General features: G+C 46.7%; 28 non-coding genes across 28 annotated transcripts; all 28 read left to right on the plus strand.

The window, feature by feature from the left end:
- Nucleotides 1-72: 72 nt before the first annotated feature.
- On the plus strand, nt 73-191 carry LOC143872080 (5S ribosomal RNA). Its single transcript, XR_013246836.1, has one exon. It is a non-coding gene; the product is annotated as a 5S ribosomal RNA (ribosomal RNA).
- A 597-nt stretch (nt 192-788) lies between these two features.
- On the plus strand, nt 789-907 carry LOC143875112 (5S ribosomal RNA). The gene has a single exon (XR_013249774.1). It is a non-coding gene; the product is annotated as a 5S ribosomal RNA (ribosomal RNA).
- A 596-nt stretch (nt 908-1,503) lies between these two features.
- On the plus strand, nt 1,504-1,622 carry LOC143872081 (5S ribosomal RNA). The gene has a single exon (XR_013246837.1). It is a non-coding gene; the product is annotated as a 5S ribosomal RNA (ribosomal RNA).
- Nucleotides 1,623-2,219: 597 nt separating this feature from the next.
- Nucleotides 2,220-2,338, plus strand: LOC143873300 (5S ribosomal RNA). Its single transcript, XR_013248016.1, has one exon. It is a non-coding gene; the product is annotated as a 5S ribosomal RNA (ribosomal RNA).
- Nucleotides 2,339-2,935: 597 nt separating this feature from the next.
- Nucleotides 2,936-3,054, plus strand: LOC143872083 (5S ribosomal RNA). Its single transcript, XR_013246839.1, has one exon. It is a non-coding gene; the product is annotated as a 5S ribosomal RNA (ribosomal RNA).
- A 597-nt stretch (nt 3,055-3,651) lies between these two features.
- Nucleotides 3,652-3,770, plus strand: LOC143872084 (5S ribosomal RNA). Its single transcript, XR_013246840.1, has one exon. It is a non-coding gene; the product is annotated as a 5S ribosomal RNA (ribosomal RNA).
- A 597-nt stretch (nt 3,771-4,367) lies between these two features.
- LOC143872085 (5S ribosomal RNA) lies at nt 4,368-4,486 on the plus strand. The gene has a single exon (XR_013246841.1). It is a non-coding gene; the product is annotated as a 5S ribosomal RNA (ribosomal RNA).
- Nucleotides 4,487-5,083: 597 nt separating this feature from the next.
- On the plus strand, nt 5,084-5,202 carry LOC143872086 (5S ribosomal RNA). Its single transcript, XR_013246842.1, has one exon. It is a non-coding gene; the product is annotated as a 5S ribosomal RNA (ribosomal RNA).
- A 2,433-nt stretch (nt 5,203-7,635) lies between these two features.
- LOC143872087 (5S ribosomal RNA) lies at nt 7,636-7,754 on the plus strand. The gene has a single exon (XR_013246843.1). It is a non-coding gene; the product is annotated as a 5S ribosomal RNA (ribosomal RNA).
- Nucleotides 7,755-8,351: 597 nt separating this feature from the next.
- On the plus strand, nt 8,352-8,470 carry LOC143873654 (5S ribosomal RNA). The gene has a single exon (XR_013248357.1). It is a non-coding gene; the product is annotated as a 5S ribosomal RNA (ribosomal RNA).
- A 597-nt stretch (nt 8,471-9,067) lies between these two features.
- Nucleotides 9,068-9,186, plus strand: LOC143872088 (5S ribosomal RNA). Its single transcript, XR_013246844.1, has one exon. It is a non-coding gene; the product is annotated as a 5S ribosomal RNA (ribosomal RNA).
- Nucleotides 9,187-9,783: 597 nt separating this feature from the next.
- Nucleotides 9,784-9,902, plus strand: LOC143875113 (5S ribosomal RNA). The gene has a single exon (XR_013249775.1). It is a non-coding gene; the product is annotated as a 5S ribosomal RNA (ribosomal RNA).
- A 597-nt stretch (nt 9,903-10,499) lies between these two features.
- Nucleotides 10,500-10,618, plus strand: LOC143872089 (5S ribosomal RNA). Its single transcript, XR_013246845.1, has one exon. It is a non-coding gene; the product is annotated as a 5S ribosomal RNA (ribosomal RNA).
- Nucleotides 10,619-11,215: 597 nt separating this feature from the next.
- On the plus strand, nt 11,216-11,334 carry LOC143872090 (5S ribosomal RNA). Its single transcript, XR_013246846.1, has one exon. It is a non-coding gene; the product is annotated as a 5S ribosomal RNA (ribosomal RNA).
- Nucleotides 11,335-11,931: 597 nt separating this feature from the next.
- Nucleotides 11,932-12,050, plus strand: LOC143872091 (5S ribosomal RNA). Its single transcript, XR_013246847.1, has one exon. It is a non-coding gene; the product is annotated as a 5S ribosomal RNA (ribosomal RNA).
- A 597-nt stretch (nt 12,051-12,647) lies between these two features.
- LOC143872093 (5S ribosomal RNA) lies at nt 12,648-12,766 on the plus strand. The gene has a single exon (XR_013246848.1). It is a non-coding gene; the product is annotated as a 5S ribosomal RNA (ribosomal RNA).
- A 597-nt stretch (nt 12,767-13,363) lies between these two features.
- On the plus strand, nt 13,364-13,482 carry LOC143872095 (5S ribosomal RNA). Its single transcript, XR_013246850.1, has one exon. It is a non-coding gene; the product is annotated as a 5S ribosomal RNA (ribosomal RNA).
- Nucleotides 13,483-14,079: 597 nt separating this feature from the next.
- Nucleotides 14,080-14,198, plus strand: LOC143872096 (5S ribosomal RNA). Its single transcript, XR_013246851.1, has one exon. It is a non-coding gene; the product is annotated as a 5S ribosomal RNA (ribosomal RNA).
- Nucleotides 14,199-14,795: 597 nt separating this feature from the next.
- On the plus strand, nt 14,796-14,914 carry LOC143872097 (5S ribosomal RNA). The gene has a single exon (XR_013246852.1). It is a non-coding gene; the product is annotated as a 5S ribosomal RNA (ribosomal RNA).
- Nucleotides 14,915-15,511: 597 nt separating this feature from the next.
- LOC143872098 (5S ribosomal RNA) lies at nt 15,512-15,630 on the plus strand. Its single transcript, XR_013246854.1, has one exon. It is a non-coding gene; the product is annotated as a 5S ribosomal RNA (ribosomal RNA).
- Nucleotides 15,631-16,227: 597 nt separating this feature from the next.
- LOC143872099 (5S ribosomal RNA) lies at nt 16,228-16,346 on the plus strand. The gene has a single exon (XR_013246855.1). It is a non-coding gene; the product is annotated as a 5S ribosomal RNA (ribosomal RNA).
- A 597-nt stretch (nt 16,347-16,943) lies between these two features.
- On the plus strand, nt 16,944-17,062 carry LOC143875114 (5S ribosomal RNA). The gene has a single exon (XR_013249776.1). It is a non-coding gene; the product is annotated as a 5S ribosomal RNA (ribosomal RNA).
- Nucleotides 17,063-17,659: 597 nt separating this feature from the next.
- On the plus strand, nt 17,660-17,778 carry LOC143872101 (5S ribosomal RNA). The gene has a single exon (XR_013246857.1). It is a non-coding gene; the product is annotated as a 5S ribosomal RNA (ribosomal RNA).
- Nucleotides 17,779-18,375: 597 nt separating this feature from the next.
- Nucleotides 18,376-18,494, plus strand: LOC143872102 (5S ribosomal RNA). Its single transcript, XR_013246858.1, has one exon. It is a non-coding gene; the product is annotated as a 5S ribosomal RNA (ribosomal RNA).
- A 597-nt stretch (nt 18,495-19,091) lies between these two features.
- LOC143872103 (5S ribosomal RNA) lies at nt 19,092-19,210 on the plus strand. The gene has a single exon (XR_013246860.1). It is a non-coding gene; the product is annotated as a 5S ribosomal RNA (ribosomal RNA).
- Nucleotides 19,211-19,807: 597 nt separating this feature from the next.
- Nucleotides 19,808-19,926, plus strand: LOC143872104 (5S ribosomal RNA). Its single transcript, XR_013246861.1, has one exon. It is a non-coding gene; the product is annotated as a 5S ribosomal RNA (ribosomal RNA).
- A 597-nt stretch (nt 19,927-20,523) lies between these two features.
- LOC143873694 (5S ribosomal RNA) lies at nt 20,524-20,642 on the plus strand. Its single transcript, XR_013248397.1, has one exon. It is a non-coding gene; the product is annotated as a 5S ribosomal RNA (ribosomal RNA).
- Nucleotides 20,643-21,239: 597 nt separating this feature from the next.
- LOC143872105 (5S ribosomal RNA) lies at nt 21,240-21,358 on the plus strand. Its single transcript, XR_013246862.1, has one exon. It is a non-coding gene; the product is annotated as a 5S ribosomal RNA (ribosomal RNA).
- The last annotated feature ends 142 nt before the right edge of the window (nt 21,359-21,500 follow it).

Genomic DNA, 21,500 nt, shown 5'->3' on the forward strand with positions numbered 1-21,500 from the left:
TTTCATTTAAACGGACTTCGTACGACAATGCGAGTGGAAACTCTTTATTACTTTGACAATGGAGAGGCATGTGGGTGCGATCATACCAGCACAAATGCACTGGATCCCATCAGAACTCCGAAGTTAAGCGTGCTTGGGCGAGAGTAGTACTAGGATGGGTGACCTCCTGGGAAGTCCTCGTGTTGCACCCCTGTCACTTTTTTCGGCTATCTACCACTTTTTTCGAACAATCTTTCGGTTCTGGAATATCAAAGCGAACTGAAACGCACGTTTAGTGCGTCGCCTCCTAGGTTTCGGTTCGGATCTTTTTATTTTCTTCCGGATGGTGAATTCAAAGACGTCCGGTCTTTATTATGGCGGGGTGATAGTGTCGTTTGATTCGATAAACGGAATTCGTTCTGACATTTCATTTGCGGTCAAATTATAGCGGGGGTTTGTTCAGATTCAGTGACGTACAGGCTATAGCGGATGAGTGTACTAGTGGATGCGAGTCATGAATCCGGTCGGAAGGTGTTTACTGGCCGTGAGCTACCCTTGGTGCACAAATATCGTTCCGACGATAACTTTTGATCCGCCCGTCAGATCGTAGCGATTCTTATATTGATTCGGGGGTACTCGGAAAGATTCATCGTGCGATGACAGCCTTGGCGGTCATCCGGCTTCCCGACATGCTCGGATCGTCCATCCGGTGTCATCTAGCAGGATTTTTTCGCACTTTCATTTAAACGGACTTCGTACGACAATGCGAGTGGAAACTCTTTATTACTTTGACAATGGAGAGGCATGCTGGGTCCGATCATACCAGCACAAATGTACTGGATCCCATCAGAACTCCGAAGTTAAGCGTGCTTGGGCGAGAGTAGTACTAGGATCGGTGACCTCCTGGGAAGTCCTCGTGTTGCACCCCTGTCACTTTTTTCGGCTATCTACCAATTTTTTCGAACAATCTTTCGGTTCTGGAACATCGATGCGAACTGAAACGCACGTTTATTGCGACGCCTCCTACGTTTCGGTTCGGATCTTTTTATTTTCTTCCGGATGGTGAATTCAAATACCTCCGGTCTTTATTACGGCGGGGTGATAGTGTCGTTTGATTCGATAAACGGAATTCGTTCTGACATTTCATTTGCGGTCAAATTATAGCGGGGGTTTGTTTAGATTCAGTGACGTACAGGCTATAGCGGATGAGTGTACTAGTGGATGCGAGTCATGAATCCGGTCGGAAGGTGTTTACTGGCCGTGAGCTACCCTTGGTGCACAAATATTGTTCCGACGATAACTTTTGATCCGCCCGTCAGATCGTGGCGATTCTTATATTGATTCGGGGGTAATCGGGAAGATTCATCGCGCGATGACAGCTTTGGCGGTCATCCGGCTTCCCGACATGCTCGGATCGTCCATCCGATGGCATCTAGCAGGATTTTTTCTCACTTTCATTTAAACGGACTTCGTACGACAATGCGAGTGGAAACTCTTTATTACTTTGACAATGGAGAGGCATGTGGGTGCGATCATACCAGCACAAATGCACTGGATCCCATCAGAACTCCGAAGTTAAGCGTGCTTGGGCGAGAGTAGTACTAGGATGGGTGACCTCCTGGGAAGTCCTCGTGTTGCACCCCTGTCACTTTTTTCGGCTATCTACCACTTTTTTCGAACAATCTTTCGGTTCTGGAACATCGATGCGAACTGAAACGCACGTTTAGTGCGTCGCCTCCTACGTTTCGGTTAGGATCTTTTTATTTTCTTCCGGATGGTGAATTCAAAGACGTCCGGTCTTTATTATGGCGGGGTGATAGTGTCGTTTGATTCGATAAACGGAATTCGTTCTGACATTTCATTTGCGGTCAAATTATAGCGGGGGTTTGTTCAGATTCAGTGACGTACAGGCTATAGCGGATGAGTGTACTAGTGGATGCGAGTCATGAATCCGGTCGGAAGGTGTTTACTGGCCGTGAGCTACCCTTGGTGCACAAATATCGTTCCGACGATAACTTTTGATCCGCCCGTCAGATCGTGGCGATTCTTATATTGATTCGGGGGTACTCGGGAAGATTAATCGCGCGATGACAGCCTTGGCGGTCATCCGGCTTTCCGACATGCTCGGATCGTCCATCCGGTGTCATCTAGCAGGATTTTTTCGCACTTTCATTTAAACGGACTTCGTACGACAATGCGAGTGGAAACTCTTTATTACTTTGACAATGGAGAGGCATGCTGGGTGCGATCATACCAGCACAAATGCACTGGATCCCATCAGAACTCCGAAGTAAAGCGTGCTTGGGCGAGAGTAGTACTAGGATGGGTGACCTCCTGGGAAGTCCTCGTGTTGCACCCCTGTCACTTTTTTCGGCTATCTACCACTTTTTTCGAACAATCTTTCGGTTCTGGAACATCGATGCGAACTGAAACGCACGTTTAGTGCGACGCCTCCTACGTTTCGGTTGGGATCTTTTTATTTTCTGCCGGATAGTGAATTCAAATACGTCCGGTCTTTATTATGGCGGGGTGATAGTGTCGTTTGATTCGATAAACGGAATTCGTTCTGACATTTCATTTGCGGTCAAATTATAGCGGGGGTTTGTTCAGATTCAGTAACGTACAGGCTATAGCGGATGAGTGTACTAGTGGATGCGAGTCATGAATCCGGTCGGAAGGTGTTTACTGGCAGCGAGCTACCCTTGGTGCACAAATATCGTTCCGACGATAACTTTTGATCCGCCCGTCAGATCGTAGCGATTCTTATATTGATTCGGGGGTACTCGGGAAGATTCATCGCGCGATGACAGCCTTGGCGGTCATCCATCTTCCTGACATGCTCGGATCGTCCATCCGGTGTCATCTAGCAGGATTTTTTCGCACTTTCATTTAAACGGACTTCGTACGACAATGCGAGTGGAAACTCTTTATTACTTTGACAATTGAGAGGCATGCTGGGTGCGATCATACCAGCACAAATGCACTGGATCCCATCAGAACTCCGAAGTTAAGCGTGCTTGGGCGAGAGTAGTACTAGGATGGGTGACCTCCTGGGAAGTCCTCGTGTTGCACCCCTGTCACTTTTTTCGGCTATCTACCACTTTTTTCGAACAATCTTTCGGTTCAGGAATATCAAAGCGAACTGAAACGCACGTTTAGTGCGTCGCCTCCTAGGTTTCGGTTCGGATCTTTTTATTTTCTTCCGGATGGTGAATTCGAAGACGTCCGGTCTTTATTATGGCGGGGTGATAGTGTCGTTTGATTCGATAAACGGAATTCGTTCTGACATTTCATTTGCGGTCAAATTATAGCGGGGGTTTGTTTAGATTCAGTGACGTACAGGCTATAGCGGATGAGTGTACTAGTGGATGCGAGTCATGAATCCGGTCGGAAGGTGTTTACTGGCCGTGAGCTACCCTTGGTGCACAAATATCGTTCCGACGATAACTTTTGATCCGCCCGTCAGATCGTAGCGATTCTTATATTGATTCGGGGGTACTCGGGAAGATTCATCGCGCGATGACAGCCTTGGCGGTCATCCGTCTTCCCGACATGCTCGGATCGTCCATCCGGTGTCATCTAGCAGGATTTTTTCGCACTTTCATTTAAACGGACTTCGTACGACAATGCGAGTGGAAACTCTTTATTACTTTGACAATGGAGAGGCATGCTGGGTGCGATCATACCAGCACAAATGCACTGGATCCCATCAGAACTCCGAAGTTAAGCGTGCTTGGGCGAGAGTAGTACTAGGATGGGTGACCTCCTGGGAAGTCCTCGTGTTGCACCCCTGTCACTTTTTTCGGCTATCTACCACTTTTTTTGAACAATCTTTCGGTTCTGGAATATCAAAGCGAACTGAAACGCACGTTTAGTGCGTCGCCTCCTAGGTTTCGGTTCGGATCTTTTTATTTTCTTCCGGATGGTGAATTCAAAGACGTCCGGTCTTTATTATGGCGGGGTGATAGTGTCGTTTGATTCGATAAACGGAATTCGTTCTGACATTTCATTTGCGGTCAAATTATAGAGGGGGTTTGTTCAGATTCAGTGACGTACAGGCTATAGCGGATGAGTGTACTAGTGGATGCGAGTCATGAATCCGGTCGGAAGGTGTTTACTGGCCGTGAGCTACCCTTGGTGCACAAATATCGTTCCGACGATAACTTTTGATCCGCCCGTCAGATCGTGGCGATTCTTATATTGATTCGGGGGTACTCGGGAAGATTCATCGCGCGATGACAGACTTGGCGGTCATCCGGCTTTCCGACATGCTCGGATCGTCCATCCGGTGTCATCTAGCAGGATTTTTTCGCACTTTCATTTAAACGGACTTCGTACGACAATGCGAGTGGAAACTCTTTATTACTTTGACAATGGAGAGGCATGCTGGGTGCGATCATACCAGCACAAATGCACTGGATCCCATCAGAACTCCGAAGTTAAGCGTGCTTGGGCGAGAGTAGTACTAGGATGGGTGACCTCCTGGGAAGTCCTCGTGTTGCACCCCTGTCACTTTTTTCGGCTATCTACCACTTTTTTCGAACAATCTTTCGGTTCTGGAACATCGATGCGAACTGAAACGCACGTTTAGTGCGACGCCTCCTACGTTTCGGTTGGGATCTTTTTATTTTCTGCCGGATAGTGAATTCAAATACGTCCGGTCTTTATTATGGCGGGGTGATAGTGTCGTTTGATTCGATAAACGGAATTCGTTCTGACATTTCATTTGCGGTCAAATTATAGCGGGGGTTTGTTCAGATTCAGTAACGTACAGGCTATAGCGGATGAGTGTACTAGTGGATGCGAGTCATGAATCCGGTCGGAAGGTGTTTACTGGCAGCGAGCTACCCTTGGTGCACAAATATCGTTCCGACGATAACTTTTGATCCGCCCGTCAGATCGTAGCGATTCTTATATTGATTCGGGGGTACTCGGGAAGATTCATCGCGCGATGACAGCCTTGGCGGTCATCCGTCTTCCCGACATGCTCGGATCGTCCATCTGGTGTCATCTAGCAGGATTTTTTCGCACTTTCATTTAAACGGACTTCGTACGACAATGCGAGTGGAAACTCTTTATTACTTTGACAATTGAGAGGCATGCTGGGTGCGATCATACCAGCACAAATGCACTGGATCCCATCAGAACTCCGAAGTTAAGCGTGCTTGGGCGAGAGTAGTACTAGGATGGGTGACCTCCTGGGAAGTCCTCGTGTTGCACCCCTGTCACTTTTTTCGGCTATCTACCACTTTTTTCGAACAATCTTTCGGTTCTGGAATATCAAAGCGAACTGAAACGCACGTTTAGTGCGTCGCCTCCTAGGTTTCGGTTCGGATCTTTTTATTTTCTTCCGGATGGTGAATTCGAAGACGTCCGGTCTTTATTATGGCGGGGTGTAGGGGTGTAAACGGATCGAATTCGAATCGAATAGTGCTATATCCGAATTCGAATTCGTTTACAAAATTCAGTATCCGAATTCGCATCCGAATTCGACGGATAATTAAAATTTGTTACTGAATTCGCATCCGACAGATATTATTCGAATACGGATATTATCCGTATCCGTTTATCCGGAGATTCAAATCCAAATTAATAAACAGATATCCGAATTCGAACATATCCCGTTTATCTGGATTCAAATCCAAATTCATAAACAGATATCCAAATTCGAACATATCCGAAATCATAAACGGACATCCGAATTTTATCCGGATTGAAATCCATAAACAGATATCCGAATTTAAATCCGCAAAAATTTTTTGTAAGGGCAGCAAACAGCTACCACCGTTTGCTTTGTTTTACTTACTCATCTGTTTAAGACGATTTTATCATTAAACCCCGGCCCATATTTATACCCACAGCTCCACACAAGTTTTCACCTCTCTCCCGATGTGGGACGAAATTTGCAAAACAGTAGTGTTGTCTGTTGAAGATAACATAATTTTAATAACAGTAGTGTGGGCCATACCATAATTTTAATAAAGTGAGAGTGCGCCCGTATGACAGTAGTGTTGATAACATTTTCATTTTTTTTTATTTTATAATAATTTGCTACCAAGCTTCTCCTCTTGGAAAGTAGCAATGGTGGTGCAAAGATGCGCCGATTGGCAATTCGTGCTAGCAAAAATGTAAAAACGTAATCATTACACACAAAAGTGAAATAGTAAAGTATAAAGTTTTAAATGAAACATTACCAATAAAATATTTAAGGTTATGACAATTACTGAAAGAAACACTTACTTAGAATAATTATTACAATCCAATAATCCAATAATCCACAAATAGATTGTGCCTAAACAATCATTCCCATACATATTATAGAATCCTCTAGATCAGAGGGTTGGGACCTAAGATTATTCTATAGAAATGATAAGTTGGGCACAACCCTATTTCCATTGTGGCCCATCAAATGGACGGTTTGGATGGACCGTACAGAAAATTTTGATTAATACTGGACTATATGCTTACACCATATAAAATCCATATTTCTTGTTACCAGATGTGACTGTATGGCCAACCAATGGATGGTGTAGATCTGATAGACCCAACAAATGGACTTATTAATGAAGGGAAGGATTTTCTTCAAAAGGGAAAATGTTATCTTTCTTGTCAGTATGGGTGGGATTGCATTTGAAGCGGATATGGCTAGACATCAGTTCATAAGCACACAGACTTTGAGAAAAAGTACAGCACCTTAGTTTCTGTTAAATTTACAAAATTTTCCGGGTTACCCGCGGGTTTACCCGCACCCACCTTTTTGCTCTATAATTCTCTAGAAACTATGCCATCTTCTTTCAATCACCAGCATCCATTTGTTTTTTTCATCCTACAGGCCACATTTGTTGCTTCATAAAGAAGCCATGTCAAACTCCAAGAATGCCCTTAAAATGAGAGATTACTTCCTTTCCTACCTAAAACACTTTTTGTTTTTGTTTTTTTCTAAAAAGAAAATTTACTCTTCTTTTAGAAACAAAAGATAGTGTGTCATTACTAAAAATAAATATTAATGATATTATTAATAATAAATAAATAAAATTTACTTCTCGGATTCGGATGTTAAACGGATCGGATATACCATTTACCAGATTCGCATCCGCTAAGAGCCGGATATCTCATAAACGGATTCGGATAATATCCGCTTGAAACGGATCCGGATAATATTCGCTTTAAACGGATTCGGATGCGGACGGTAATCGAATTTTCGAATATCCATTTACACCCCTAGCGGGGTGATAGTGTCGTTTGATTCGATAAACGGAATTCGTTCTGACATTTCATTTGCGGTCAAATTATAGCGGGGGTTTGTTTAGATTTAGTGACGTACAGGCTATAGCGGATGAGTGTACTAGTGGATGCGAGTCATGAATCCGGTCGGAAGGTGTTTACTGGCCGTGAGCTACCCTTGGTGCACAAATATCGTTCCGACGATAACTTTTGATCCGCCCGTCAGATCGTAGCGATTCTTATATTGATTCGGGGGTACTCGGGAAGATTCATCGCGCGATGACAGTCTTGGCGGTCATCCGGCTTCCCGACATGCTCGGATCGTCCATCCGGTGTCATCTAGCAGGATTTTTTCGCACTTTCATTTAAACGGACTTCGTACGACAATGCGAGTGGAAACTCTTTATTACTTTGACAATGGAGAGGCATGCTGGGTGCGATCATACCAGCACAAATGCACTGGATCCCATCAGAACTCCGAAGTTAAGCGTGCTTGGGCGAGAGTAGTACTAGGATGGGTGACCTCCTGGGAAGTCCTCGTGTTGCACCCCTGTCACTTTTTTCGGCTATCTACCACTTTTTTCGAACAATCTTTCGGTTCAGGAATATCAAAGCGAACTGAAACGCACGTTTAGTGCGTCGCCTCCTAGGTTTCGGTTCGGATCTTTTTATTTTCTTCCGGATGGTGAATTCGAAGACGTCCGGTCTTTATTATGGCGGGGTGATAGTGTCGTTTGATTCGATAAACGGAATTCGTTCTGACATTTCATTTGCGGTCAAATTATAGCGGGGGTTTGTTTAGATTCAGTGACGTACAGGCTATAGCGGATGAGTGTACTAGTGGATGCGAGTCATGAATCCGGTCGGAAGGTGTTTACTGGCCGTGAGCTACCCTTGGTGCACAAATATCGTTCCGACGATAACTTTTGATCCGCCCGTCAGATCGTAGCGATTCTTATATTGATTCGGGGGTACTCGGGAAGATTCATCGCGCGATGACAGCCTTGGCGGTCATCCGTCTTCCCGACATGCTCGGATCGTCCATCCGGTGTCATCTAGCAGGATTTTTTCGCACTTTCATTTAAACGGACTTCGTACGACAATGCGAGTGGAAACTCTTTATTACTTTGACAATGGAGAGGCATGCTGGGTGCGATCATACCAGCACAAATGCACTGGATCCCATCAGAACTCCGAAGTTAAGCGTGCTTGGGCAAGAGTAGTACTAGGATGGGTGACCTCCTGGGAAGTCCTCGTGTTGCACCCCTGTCACTTTTTTCGGCTATCTACCACTTTTTTCGAACAATCTTTCGGTTCTGGAATATCAAAGCGAACTGAAACGCACGTTTAGTGCGTCGCCTCCTAGGTTTCGGTTCGGATCTTTTTATTTTCTTCCGGATGGTGAATTCAAAGACGTCCGGTCTTTATTATGGCGGGGTGATAGTGTCGTTTGATTCGATAAACGGAATTCGTTCTGACATTTCATTTGCGGTCAAATTATAGCGGGGGTTTGTTCAGATTCAGTGACGTACAGGCTATAGCGGATGAGTGTACTAGTGGATGCGAGTCATGAATCCGGTCGGAAGGTGTTTACTGGCAGCGAGCTACCCTTGGTGCACAAATATCGTTCCGACGATAACTTTTGATCCGCCCGTCAGATCGTAGCGATTCTTATATTGATTCGGGGGTACTCGGGAAGATTCATCGCGCGATGACAGCCTTGGCGGTCATCCGTCTTCCCGACATGCTCGGATCGTCCATCCGGTGTCATCTAGCAGGATTTTTTCGCACTTTCATTTAAACGGACTTCGTACGACAATGCGAGTGGAAACTCTTTATTACTTTGACAATTGAGAGGCATGCTGGGTGCGATCATACCAGCACAAATGCACTGGATCCCATCAGAACTCCGAAGTTAAGCGTGCTTGGGCGAGAGTAGTACTAGGATGGGTGACCTCCTGGGAAGTCCTCGTGTTGCACCCCTGTCACTTTTTTCGGCTATCTACCACTTTTTTCGAACAATCTTTCGGTTCTGGAATATTAAAGCGAACTGAAACGCACGTTTAGTGCGTCGCCTCCTAGGTTTCGGTTCGGATCTTTTTATTTTCTTCCGGATGGTGAATTCGAAGACGTCCGGTCTTTATTATGGCGGGGTGATAGTGTCGTTTGATTCGATAAACGGAATTCGTTCTGACATTTCATTTGCGGTCAAATTATAGCGGGGGTTTGTTTAGATTTAGTGACGTACAGGCTATAGCGGATGAGTGTACTAGTGGATGCGAGTCATGAATCCGGTCGGAAGGTGTTTACTGGCCGTGAGCTACCCTTGGTGCACAAATATCGTTCCGACGATAACTTTTGATCCGCCCGTCAGATCGTAGCGATTCTTATATTGATTCGGGGGTACTCGGAAAGATTCATCGCGCGATGACAGCCTTGGCGGTCATCCGGCTTCCCGACATGCTCGGATCGTCCATCCGGTGTCATCTAGCAGGATTTTTTCGCACTTTCATTTAAACGGACTTCGTACGACAATGCGAGTGGAAACTCTTTATTACTTTGACAATGGAGAGGCATGCTGGGTCCGATCATACCAGCACAAATGTACTGGATCCCATCAGAACTCCGAAGTTAAGCGTGCTTGGGCGAGAGTAGTACTAGGATCGGTGACCTCCTGGGAAGTCCTCGTGTTGCACCCCTGTCACTTTTTTCGGCTATCTACCAATTTTTTCGAACAATCTTTCGGTTCTGGAACATCGATGCGAACTGAAACGCACGTTTATTGCGACGCCTCCTACGTTTCGGTTCGGATCTTTTTATTTTCTTCCGGATGGTGAATTCAAATACCTCCGGTCTTTATTACGGCGGGGTGATAGTGTCGTTTGATTCGATAAACGGAATTCGTTCTGACATTTCATTTGCGGTCAAATTATAGCGTGGGTTTGTTTAGATTCAGTGACGTACAGGCTATAGCGGATGAGTGTACTAGTGGATGCGAGTCATGAATCCGGTCGGAATGTGTTTACTGGCCGTGAGCTACCCTTGGTGCACAAATATCGTTCCGACGATAACTTTTGATCCGCCCGTCAGATCGTGGCGATTCTTATATTGATTCGGGGGTAATCGGGAAGATTCATCGCGCGATGACAGCTCTGGCGGTCATCCGGCTTCCCGACATGCTCGGATCGTCCATCCGATGGCATCTAGCAGGATTTTTTCGCACTTTCATTTAAACGGACTTCGTACGACAATGCGAGTGGAAACTCTTTATTACTTTGACAATTGAGAGGCATGCTGGGTGCGATCATACCAGCACAAATGCACTGGATCCCATCAGAACTCCGAAGTTAAGCGTGCTTGGGCGAGAGTAGTACTAGGATGGGTGACCTCCTGGGAAGTCCTCGTGTTGCACCCCTGTCACTTTTTTCGGCTATCTACCACTTTTTTCGAACAATCTTTCGGTTCTGGAACAACGATGCGAACTGAAACGCACGTTTAGTGCGTCGCCTCCTACGTTTCGGTTAGGATCTTTTTATTTTCTTCCGGATGGTGAATTCAAAGACGTCCGGTCTTTATTATGGCGGGGTGATAGTGTCGTTTGATTCGATAAACGGAATTCGTTCTGACATTTCATTTGCGGTCAAATTATAGCGGGGGTTTGTTCAGATTCAGTGACGTACAGGCTATAGCGGATGAGTGTACTAGTGGATGCGAGTCATGAATCCGGTCGGAAGGTGTTTACTGGCCGTGAGCTACCCTTGGTGCACAAATATCGTTCCGACGATAACTTTTGATCCGCCCGTCAGATCGTGGCGATTCTTATATTGATTCGGGGGTAAGCGGGAAGATTCATCGCGCGATGACAGCCCTGGCGGTCATCCGGCTTCCCGACATGCTCGGATCGTCCATCCGATGGCATCTAGCAGGATTTTTTCGCACTTTCATTTAAACGGACTTCGTACGACAATGCGAGTGGAAACTCTTTATTACTTTGACAATAGAGAGGCATGCTGGGTGCGATCATACCAGCACAAATGCACTGGATCCCATCAGAACTCCGAAGTTAAGCGTGCTTGGGCGAGAGTAGTACTAGGATGGGTGACCTCCTGGGAAGTCCTCGTGTTGCACCCCTGTCACTTTTTTCGGCTATCTACCACTTTTTTCGAACAATCTTTCGGTTCTGGAACATCGATGCGAACTGAAACGCACGTTTAGTGCGTCGCCTCCTACGTTTCGGTACGGATCTTTTTATTTTCTTCCGGATGGTTAATTCAAAGACGTCCGGTCTTTATTATGGCGGGGTGATAGTGTCGTTTGATTCGATAAACGGAATTCGTTCTGACATTTCATTTGCGGTCAAATTATAGCGGGGGTTTGTTCAGATTCAGTAACGTACAGGCTATAGCGGATGAGTGTACTAGTGGATGCGAGTCATGAATCCGGTCGGAAGGTGTTTACTGGCAGCGAGCTACCCTTGGTGCACAAATATCGTTCCGACGATAACTTTTGATCCGCCCGTCAGATCGTAGCGATTCTTATATTGATTCGGGGGTACTCGGGAAGATTCATCGCGCGATGACAGCCTTGGCGGTCATCCGTCTTCCCGACATGCTCGGATCGTCCATCCGGTGTCATCTAGCAGGATTTTTTCGCACTTTCATTTAAACGGACTTCGTACGACAATGCGAGTGGAAACTCTTTATTACTTTGACAATTGAGAGGCATGCTGGGTGCGATCATACCAGCACAAATGCACTGGATCCCATCAGAACTCCGAAGTTAAGCGTGCTTGGGCGAGAGTAGTACTAGGATGGGTGACCTCCTGGGAAGTCCTCGTGTTGCACCCCTGTCACTTTTTTCGGCTATCTACCACTTTTTTCGAACAATCTTTCGGTTCTGGAATATCAAAGCGAACTGAAACGCACGTTTAGTGCGTCGCCTCCTAGGTTTCGGTTCGGATCTTTTTATTTTCTTCCGGATGGTGAATTCGAAGACGTCCGGTCTTTATTATGGCGGGGTGATAGTGTCGTTTGATTCGATAAACGGAATTCGTTCTGACATTTCATTTGCGGTCAAATTATAGCGGGGGTTTGTTTAGATTTAGTGACGTACAGGCTATAGCGGATGAGTGTACTAGTGGATGCGAGTCATTAATCCGGTCGGAAGGTGTTTACTGGCCGTGAGCTACCCTTGGTGCACAAATATCGTTCCGACGATAACTTTTGATCCGCCCGTCAGATCGTAGCGATTCTTATATTGATTCGGGGGTACTCGGGAAGATTCATCGCGCGATGACAGTCTTGGCGGTCATCCGGCTTCCCGACATGCTCGGATCGTCCATCCGGTGTCATCTAGCAGGATTTTTTCGCACTATCATTTAAACGGACTTCGTACGACAATGCGAGTGGAAACTCTTTATTACTTTGACAATGGAGAGGCATGCTGGGTGCGATCATACCAGCACAAATGCACTGGATCCCATCAGAACTCCGAAGTTAAGCGTGCTTGGGCGAGAGTAGTACTAGGATGGGTGACCTCCTGGGAAGTCCTCGTGTTGCACCCCTGTCACTTTTTTCGGCTATCTACCACTTTTTTCGAACAATCTTTCGGTTCAGGAATATCAAAGCGAACTGAAACGCACGTTTAGTGCGTCGCCTCCTAGGTTTCGGTTCGGATCTTTTTATTTTCTTCCGGATGGTGAATTCGAAGACGTCCGGTCTTTATTATGGCGGGGTGATAGTGTCGTTTGATTCGATAAACGGAATTCGTTCTGACATTTCATTTGCGGTCAAATTATAGCGGGGGTTTGTTTAGATTCAGTGACGTACAGGCTATAGCGGATGAGTGTACTAGTGGATGCGAGTCATGAATCCGGTCGGAAGGTGTTTACTGGCCGTGAGCTACCCTTGGTGCACAAATATCGTTCCGACGATAACTTTTGATCCGCCCGTCAGATCGTAGCGATTCTTATATTGATTCGGGGGTACTCGGGAAGATTCATCGCGCGATGACAGCCTTGGCGGTCATCCGTCTTCCCGACATGCTCGGATCGTCCATCCGGTGTCATCTAGCAGGATTTTTTCGCACTTTCATTTAAACGGACTTCGTACGACAATGCGAGTGGAAACTCTTTATTACTTTGACAATGGAGAGGCATGCTGGGTGCGATCATACCAGCACAAATGCACTGGATCCCATCAGAACTCCGAAGTTAAGCGTGCTTGGGCGAGAGTAGTACTAGGATGGGTGACCTCCTGGGAAGTCCTCGTGTTGCACCCCTGTCACTTTTTTCGGCTATCTACCACTTTTTTCGAACAATCTTTCGGTTCTGGAATATCAAAGCGAACTGAAACGCACGTTTAGTGCGTCGCCTCCTAGGTTTCGGTTCGGATCTTTTTATTTTCTTCCGGATGGTGAATTCAAAGACGTCCGGTCTTTATTATTGCGGGGTGATAGTGTCGTTTGATTCGATAAACGGAATTCGTTCTGACATTTCATTTGCGGTCAAATTATAGCGGGGGTTTGTTCAGATTCAGTGACGTACAGGCTATAGCGGATGAGTGTACTAGTGGATGCGAGTCATGAATCCGGTCGGAAGGTGTTTACTGGCCGTGAGCTACCCTTAGTGCACAAATATCGTTCCGACGATAACTTTTGATCCGCCCGTCAGATCGTGGCGATTCTTATATTGATTCGGGGGTACTCGGGAAGATTCATCGCGCGATGACAGCCTTGGCGGTCATCCGGCTTTCCGACATGCTCGGATCGTCCATCCGGTGTCATCTAGCAGGATTTTTTCGCACTTTCATTTAAACGGACTTCGTACGACAATGCGAGTGGAAACTCTTTATTACTTTGACAATGGAGAGGCATGCTGGGTGCGATCATACCAGCACAAATGCACTGGATCCCATCAGAACTCCGAAGTTAAGCGTGCTTGGGCGAGAGTAGTACTAGGATGGGTGACCTCCTGGGAAGTCCTCGTGTTGCACCCCTGTCACTTTTTTCGGCTATCTACCACTTTTTTCGAACAATCTTTCGGTTCTGGAACATCGATGCGAACTGAAACGCACGTTTAGTGCGACGCCTCCTACGTTTCGGTTGGGATCTTTTTATTTTCTGCCGGATAGTGAATTCAAATACGTCCGGTCTTTATTATGGCGGGGTGATAGTGTCGTTTGATTCGATAAACGGAATTCGTTCTGACATTTCATTTGCGGTCAAATTATAGCGGGGGTTTGTTCAGATTCAGTAACGTACAGGCTATAGCGGATGAGTGTACTAGTGGATGCGAGTCATGAATCCGGTCGGAAGGTGTTTACTGGCAGCGAGCTACCCTTGGTGCACAAATATCGTTCCGACGATAACTTTTGATCCGCCCGTCAGATCGTAGCGATTCTTATATTGATTCGGGGGTACTCGGGAAGATTCATCCCGCGATGACAGCCTTGGCGGTCATCCGTCTTCCCGACATGCTCGGATCGTCCATCGGGTGTCATCTAGCAGGATTTTTTCGCACTTTCATTTAAACGGACTTCGTACGACAATGCGAGTGGAAACTCTTTATTACTTTGACAATTGAGAGGCATGCTGGGTGCGATCATACCAGCACAAATGCACTGGATCCCATCAGAACTCCGAAGTTAAGCGTGCTTGGGCGAGAGTAGTACTAGGATGGGTGACCTCCTGGGAAGTCCTCGTGTTGCACCCCTGTCACTTTTTTCGGCTATCTACCACTTTTTTCGAACAATCTTTCGGTTCTGGAATATCAAAGCGAACTGAAACGCACGTTTAGTGCGTCGCCTCCTAGGTTTCGGTTCGGATCTTTTTATTTTCTTCCGGATGGTGAATTCGAAGACGTCCGGTCTTTATTATGGCGGGGTGATAGTGTCGTTTGATTCGATAAACGGAATTCGTTCTGACATTTCATTTGCGGTCAAATTATAGCGGGGGTTTGTTTAGATTTAGTGACGTACAGGCTATAGCGGATGAGTGTACTAGTGGATGCGAGTCATGAATCCGGTCGGAAGGTGTTTACTGGCCGTGAGCTACCCTTGGTGCACAAATATCGTTCCGACGATAACTTTTGATCCGCCCGTCAGATCGTAGCGATTCTTATATTGATTCGGGGGTACTCGGGAAGATTCATCGCGCGATGACAGTCTTGGCGGTCATCCGGCTTCCCGACATGCTCGGATCGTCCATCCGGTGTCATCTAGCAGGATTTTTTCGCACTTTCATTTAAACGGACTTCGTACGACAATGCGAGTGGAAACTCTTTATTACTTTGGCAATGGAGAGGCATGCTGGGTGCGATCATACCAGCACAAATGCACTGGATCCCATCAGAACTCCGAAGTTAAGCGTGCTTGGGCGAGAGTAGTACTAGGATGGGTGACCTCCTGGGAAGTCCTCGTGTTGCACCCCTGTCACTTTTTTCGGCTATCTACCACTTTTTTCGAACAATCTTTCGGTTCAGGAATATCAAAGCGAACTGAAACGCACGTTTAGTGCGTCGCCTCCTAGGTTTCGGTTCGGATCTTTTTATTTTCTTCCGGATGGTGAATTCGAAGACGTCCGGTCTTTATTATGGCGGGGTGATAGTGTCGTTTGATTCGATAAACGGAATTCGTTCTGACATTTCATTTGCGGTCAAATTATAGCGGGGGTTTGTTTAGATTCAGTGACGTACAGGCTATAGCGGATGAGTGTACTAGTGGATGCGAGTCATGAATCCGGTCGGAAGGTGTTTACTGGCCGTGAGCTACCCTTGGTGCACAAATATCGTTCCGACGATAACTTTTGATCCGCCCGTCAGATCGTAGCGATTCTTATATTGATTCGGGGGTACTCGGGAAGATTCATCGCGCGATGACAGCCTTGGCGGTCATCCGTCTTCCCGACATGCTCGGATCGTCCATCCGGTGTCATCTAGCAGGATTTTTTCGCACTTTCATTTAAACGGACTTCGTACGACAATGCGAGTGGAAACTCTTTATTACTTTGACAATGGAGAGGCATGCTGGGTGCGATCATACCAGCACAAATGCACTGGATCCCATCAGAACTCCGAAGTTAAGCGTGCTTGGGCGAGAGTAGTACTAGGATGGGTGACCTCCTGGGAAGTCCTCGTGTTGCACCCCTGTCACTTTTTTCGGCTATCTACCAATTTTTTCGAACAATCTTTCGGTTCTGGAATATCAAAGCGAACTGAAACGCACGTTTAGTGCGTCGCCTCCTAGGTTTCGGTTCGGATCTTTTTATTTTCTTCCGGATGGTGAATTCAAAGACGTCCGGTCTTTATTATGGCGGGGTGATAGTGTCGTTTGATTCGATAAACGGAATTCGTTCTGACATTTCATTTGCGGTCAAATTATAGCGGGGGTTTGTTCAGATTCAGTGACGTACAGGCTATAGCGGATGAGTGTACTAGTGGATGCGAGTCATGAATCCGGTCGGAAGGTGTTTACTGGCCGTGAGCTACCCTTGGTGCACAAATATCGTTCCGACGATAACTTTTGATCCGCCCGTCAGATCGTAGCGATTCTTATATTGATTCGGGGGTACTCGGAAAGATTCATCGCGCGATGACAGCCTTGGCGGTCATCCGGCTTCCCGACATGCTCGGATCGTCCATCCGGTGTCATCTAGCAGGATTTTTTCGCACTTTCATTTAAACGGACTTCGTACGACAATGCGAGTGGAAACTCTTTATTACTTTGACAATGGAGAGGCATGCTGGGTCCGATCATACCAGCACAAATGTACTGGATCCCATCAGAACTCCGAAGTTAAGCGTGCTTGGGCGAGAGTAGTACTAGGATCGGTGACCTCCTGGGAAGTCCTCGTGTTGCACCCCTGTCACTTTTTTCGGCTATCTACCAATTTTTTCGAACAATCTTTCGGTTCTGGAACATCGATGCGAACTGAAACGCACGTTTATTGCGACGCCTCCTACGTTTCGGTTCGGATCTTTTTATTTTCTTCCGGATGGTGAATTCAAATACCTCCGGTCTTTATTACGGCGGGGTGATAGTGTCGTTTGATTCGATAAACGGAATTCGTTCTGACATTTCATTTGCGGTCAAATTATAGCGTGGGTTTGTTTAGATTCAGTGACGTACAGGCTATAGCGGATGAGTGTACTAGTGGATGCGAGTCATGAATCCGGTCGGAATGTGTTTACTGGCCGTGAGCTACCCTTGGTGCACAAATATCGTTCCGACGATAACTTTTGATCCGCCCGTCAGATCGTGGCGATTCTTATATTGATTCGGGGGTAATCGGGAAGATTCATCGCGCGATGACAGCTCTGGCGGTCATCCGGCTTCCCGACATGCTCGGATCGTCCATCCGATGGCATCTAGCAGGATTTTTTCGCACTTTCATTTAAACGGACTTCGTACGACAATGCGAGTGGAAACTCTTTATTACTTTGACAATGGAGAGGCATGCTGGGTGCGATCATACCAGCACAAATGCACTGGATCCCATCAGAACTCCGAAGTTAAGCGTGCTTGGGCGAGAGTAGTACTAGGATGGGTGACCTCCTGGGAAGTCCTCGTGTTGCACCCCTGTCACTTTTTTCGGCTATCTACCACTTTTTTCGAACAATCTTTCGGTTCTGGAACAACGATGCGAACTGAAACGCACGTTTAGTGCGTCGCCTCCTACGTTTCGGTTAGGATCTTTTTATTTTCTTCCGGATGGTGAATTCAAAGACGTCCGGTCTTTATTATGGCGGGGTGATAGTGTCGTTTGATTCGATAAACGGAATTCGTTCTGACATTTCATTTGCGGTCAAATTATAGCGGGGGTTTGTTCAGATTCAGTGACGTACAGGCTATAGCGGATGAGTGTACTAGTGGATGCGAGTCATGAATCCGGTCGGAAGGTGTTTACTGGCCGTGAGCTACCCTTGGTGCACAAATATCGTTCCGACGATAACTTTTGATCCGCCCGTCAGATCGTGGCGATTCTTATATTGATTCGGGGGTAAGCGGGAAGATTCATCGCGCGATGACAGCCCTGGCGGTCATCCGGCTTCCCGACATGCTCGGATCGTCCATCCGATGGCATCTAGCAGGATTTTTTCGCACTTTCATTTAAACGGACTTCGTACGACAATGCGAGTGGAAACTCTTTATTACTTTGACAATAGAGAGGCATGCTGGGTGCGATCATACCAGCACAAATGCACTGGATCCCATCAGAACTCCGAAGTTAAGCGTGCTTGGGCGAGAGTAGTACTAGGATGGGTGACCTCCTGGGAAGTCCTCGTGTTGCACCCCTGTCACTTTTTTCGGCTATCTACCACTTTTTTCGAACAATCTTTCGGTTCTGGAACATCGATGCGAACTGAAACGCACGTTTAGTGCGTCGCCTCCTACGTTTCGGTACGGATCTTTTTATTTTCTTCCGGATGGTTAATTCAAAGACGTCCGGTCTTTATTATGGCGGGGTGATAGTGTCGTTTGATTCGATAAACGGAATTCGTTCTGACATTTCATTTGCGGTCAAATTATAGCGGGGGTTTGTTCAGATTCAGTGACGTACAGGCTATAGCGGATGAGTGTACTAGTGGATGCGAGTCATGAATCCGGTCGGAAGGTGTTTACTGGCCGTGAGCTACCCTTGGTGCACAAATATCGTTCCGACGATAACTTTTGATCCGCCCGTCAGATCGTGGCGATTCTTATATTGATTCGGGGGTAATCGGGAAGATTCATCGCGCGATGACAGCTCTGGCGGTCATCCGGCTTCCCTACATGCTCGGATCGTCCATCCGGTGTCATCTAGCAGGATTTTTTCGCACTTTCATTTAAACGGACTTCGTACGACAATGCGAGTGGAAACTCTTTATTACTTTGACAATGGAGAGGCATGCTGGGTGCGATCATACCAGCACAAATGCACTGGATCCCATCAGAACTCCGAAGTTAAGCGTGCTTGGGCGAGAGTAGTACTAGGATGGGTGACCTCCTGGGAAGTCCTCGTGTTGCACCCCTGTCACTTTTTTCGGCTATCTACCACTTTTTTCGAACAATCTTTCGGTTCTGGAACATCGATGCGAACTGAAACGCACGTTTAGTGCGACGCCTCCTACGTTTCGGTTGGGATCTTTTTATTTTCTGCCGGATAGTGAATTCAAATACGTCCGGTCTTTATTATAGCGGGGTGATAGTGTCGTTTGATTCGATAAACGGAATTCGTTCTGACATTTCATTTGCGGTCAAATTATAGCGGGGGTTTGTTTAGATTCAGTGACGAACAAGCTATAGCGGATGAGTGTACTAGTGGATGAAAGTCATGAATCCGGTCGGAAGGTGTTTACTGGCCGTGAGCTACCCTTGGTGCACAAATATCGTTCCGACGATAACTTTTGATCCGCCCGTCAGATCGTGGCGATTCTTATATTGATTCGGGGGTACTCGGGAAGATTAATCGCGCGATGACAGCCTTGGCGGTCATCCGGCTTTCCGACATGCTCGGATCGTCCATCCGGTGTCATCTAGCAGGATTTTTTCGCACTTTCATTTAAACGGACTTCGTACGACAATGCGAGTGGAAACTCTTTATTACTTTGACAATGGAGAGGCATGCTGGGTGCGATCATACCAGCACAAATGCACTGGATCCCATCAGAACTCCGAAGTTAAGCGTGCTTGGGCGAGAGTAGTACTAGGATGGGTGACCTCCTGGGAAGTCCTCGTGTTGCACCCCTGTCACTTTTTTCGGCTATCTACCACTTTTTTCGAACAATCTTTCGGTTCTGGAACATCGATGCGAACTGAAACGCACGTTTAGTGCGTCGCCTCCTACGTTTCGGTACGGATCTTTTTATTTTCTTCCGGATGGTGAATTCAAAGACGTCCGGTCTTTATTATGGCGGGGTGATAGTGTCGTTTGATTCGATAAACGGAATTCGTTCTGACATTTCATTTGCGGTCAAATTATAGCGGGGGTTTGTTCAGATTCAGTGACGTACAGGCTATAGCGGATGAGTGTACTAGTGGATGCGAGTCATGAATCCGGTCGGAAGGTGTTTACTGGCCGTGAGCTACCCTTGGTGCACAAATATCGTTCCGACGATAACTTTTGATCCGCCCGTCAGATCGTGGCGATTCTTATATTGATTCGGGGGTACTCGGGAAGATTAATCGCGCGATGACAGCCTTGGCGGTCATCCGGCTTTCCGACATGCTCGGATCGTCCATCCGGTGTCATCTAGCAGGATTTTTTCGCACTTTCATTTAAACGGACTTCGTACGACAATGCGAGTGGAAACTCTTTATTACTTTGACAATGGAGAGGCATGCTGGGTGCGATCATACCAGCACAAATGCACTGGATCCCATCAGAACTCCGAAGTTAAGCGCGCTTGGGCGAGAGTAGTACTAGGATGGGTGACCTCCTGGGAAGTCCTCGTGTTGCACCCCTGTCACTTTTTTCGGCTATCTACCACTTTTTTCGAACAATCTTTCGGTTCTGGAACATCGATGCGAACTGAAACGCACGTTTAGTGCGACGCCTTCTACGTTTCGGTTGGGATCTTTTTATTTTCTGCCGGATAGTGAATTCAAATACGTCCGGTCTTTATTATGGCGGGGTGATAGTGTCGTTTGATTCGATAAACGGAATTCGTTCTGACATTTCATTTGCGGTCAAATTATAGCGGGGGTTTGTTCAGATTCAGTTACGTATAGGCTATAGCGGATGAGTGTACTAGTGGATGCGAGTCATGAATCCGGTCGGAAGGTGTTTACTGGCAGCGAGCTACCCTTGGTGCACAAATATCGTTCCGACGATAACTTTTGATCCGCCCGTCAGATCGTAGCAATTCTTATATTGATTCGGGGGTACTCGGGAAGATTCATCGCGCGATGACAGCCTTGGCGGTCATCCGTCTTCCCGACATGCTCGGATCGTCCATCCGGTGTCATCTAGCAGGATTTTTTCGCACTTTCATTTAAACGGACTTCGTACGACAATGCGAGTGGAAACTCTTTATTACTTTGACAATTGAGAGGCATGCTGGGTGCGATCATACCAGCACAAATGCACTGGATCCCATCAGAACTCCGAAGTTAAGCGTGCTTGGGCGAGAGTAGTACTAGGATGGGTGACCTCCTGGGAAGTCCTCGTGTTGCACCCCTGTCACTTTTTTCGGCTATCTACCACTTTTTTCGAACAATCTTTCGGTTCTGGAATATCAAAGCGAACTGAAACGCACGTTTAGTGCGTCGCCTCCTAGGTTTCGGTTCGGATCTTTTTATTTTCTTCCGGATGGTGAATTC

Source organism: Tasmannia lanceolata, unplaced genomic scaffold, assembly GCF_043159265.1.
Source record: "Tasmannia lanceolata isolate RefF3 unplaced genomic scaffold, GAP_Taslan_0.1 ptg000003l, whole genome shotgun sequence".
Taxonomy (NCBI): domain Eukaryota; kingdom Viridiplantae; phylum Streptophyta; class Magnoliopsida; order Canellales; family Winteraceae; genus Tasmannia; species Tasmannia lanceolata.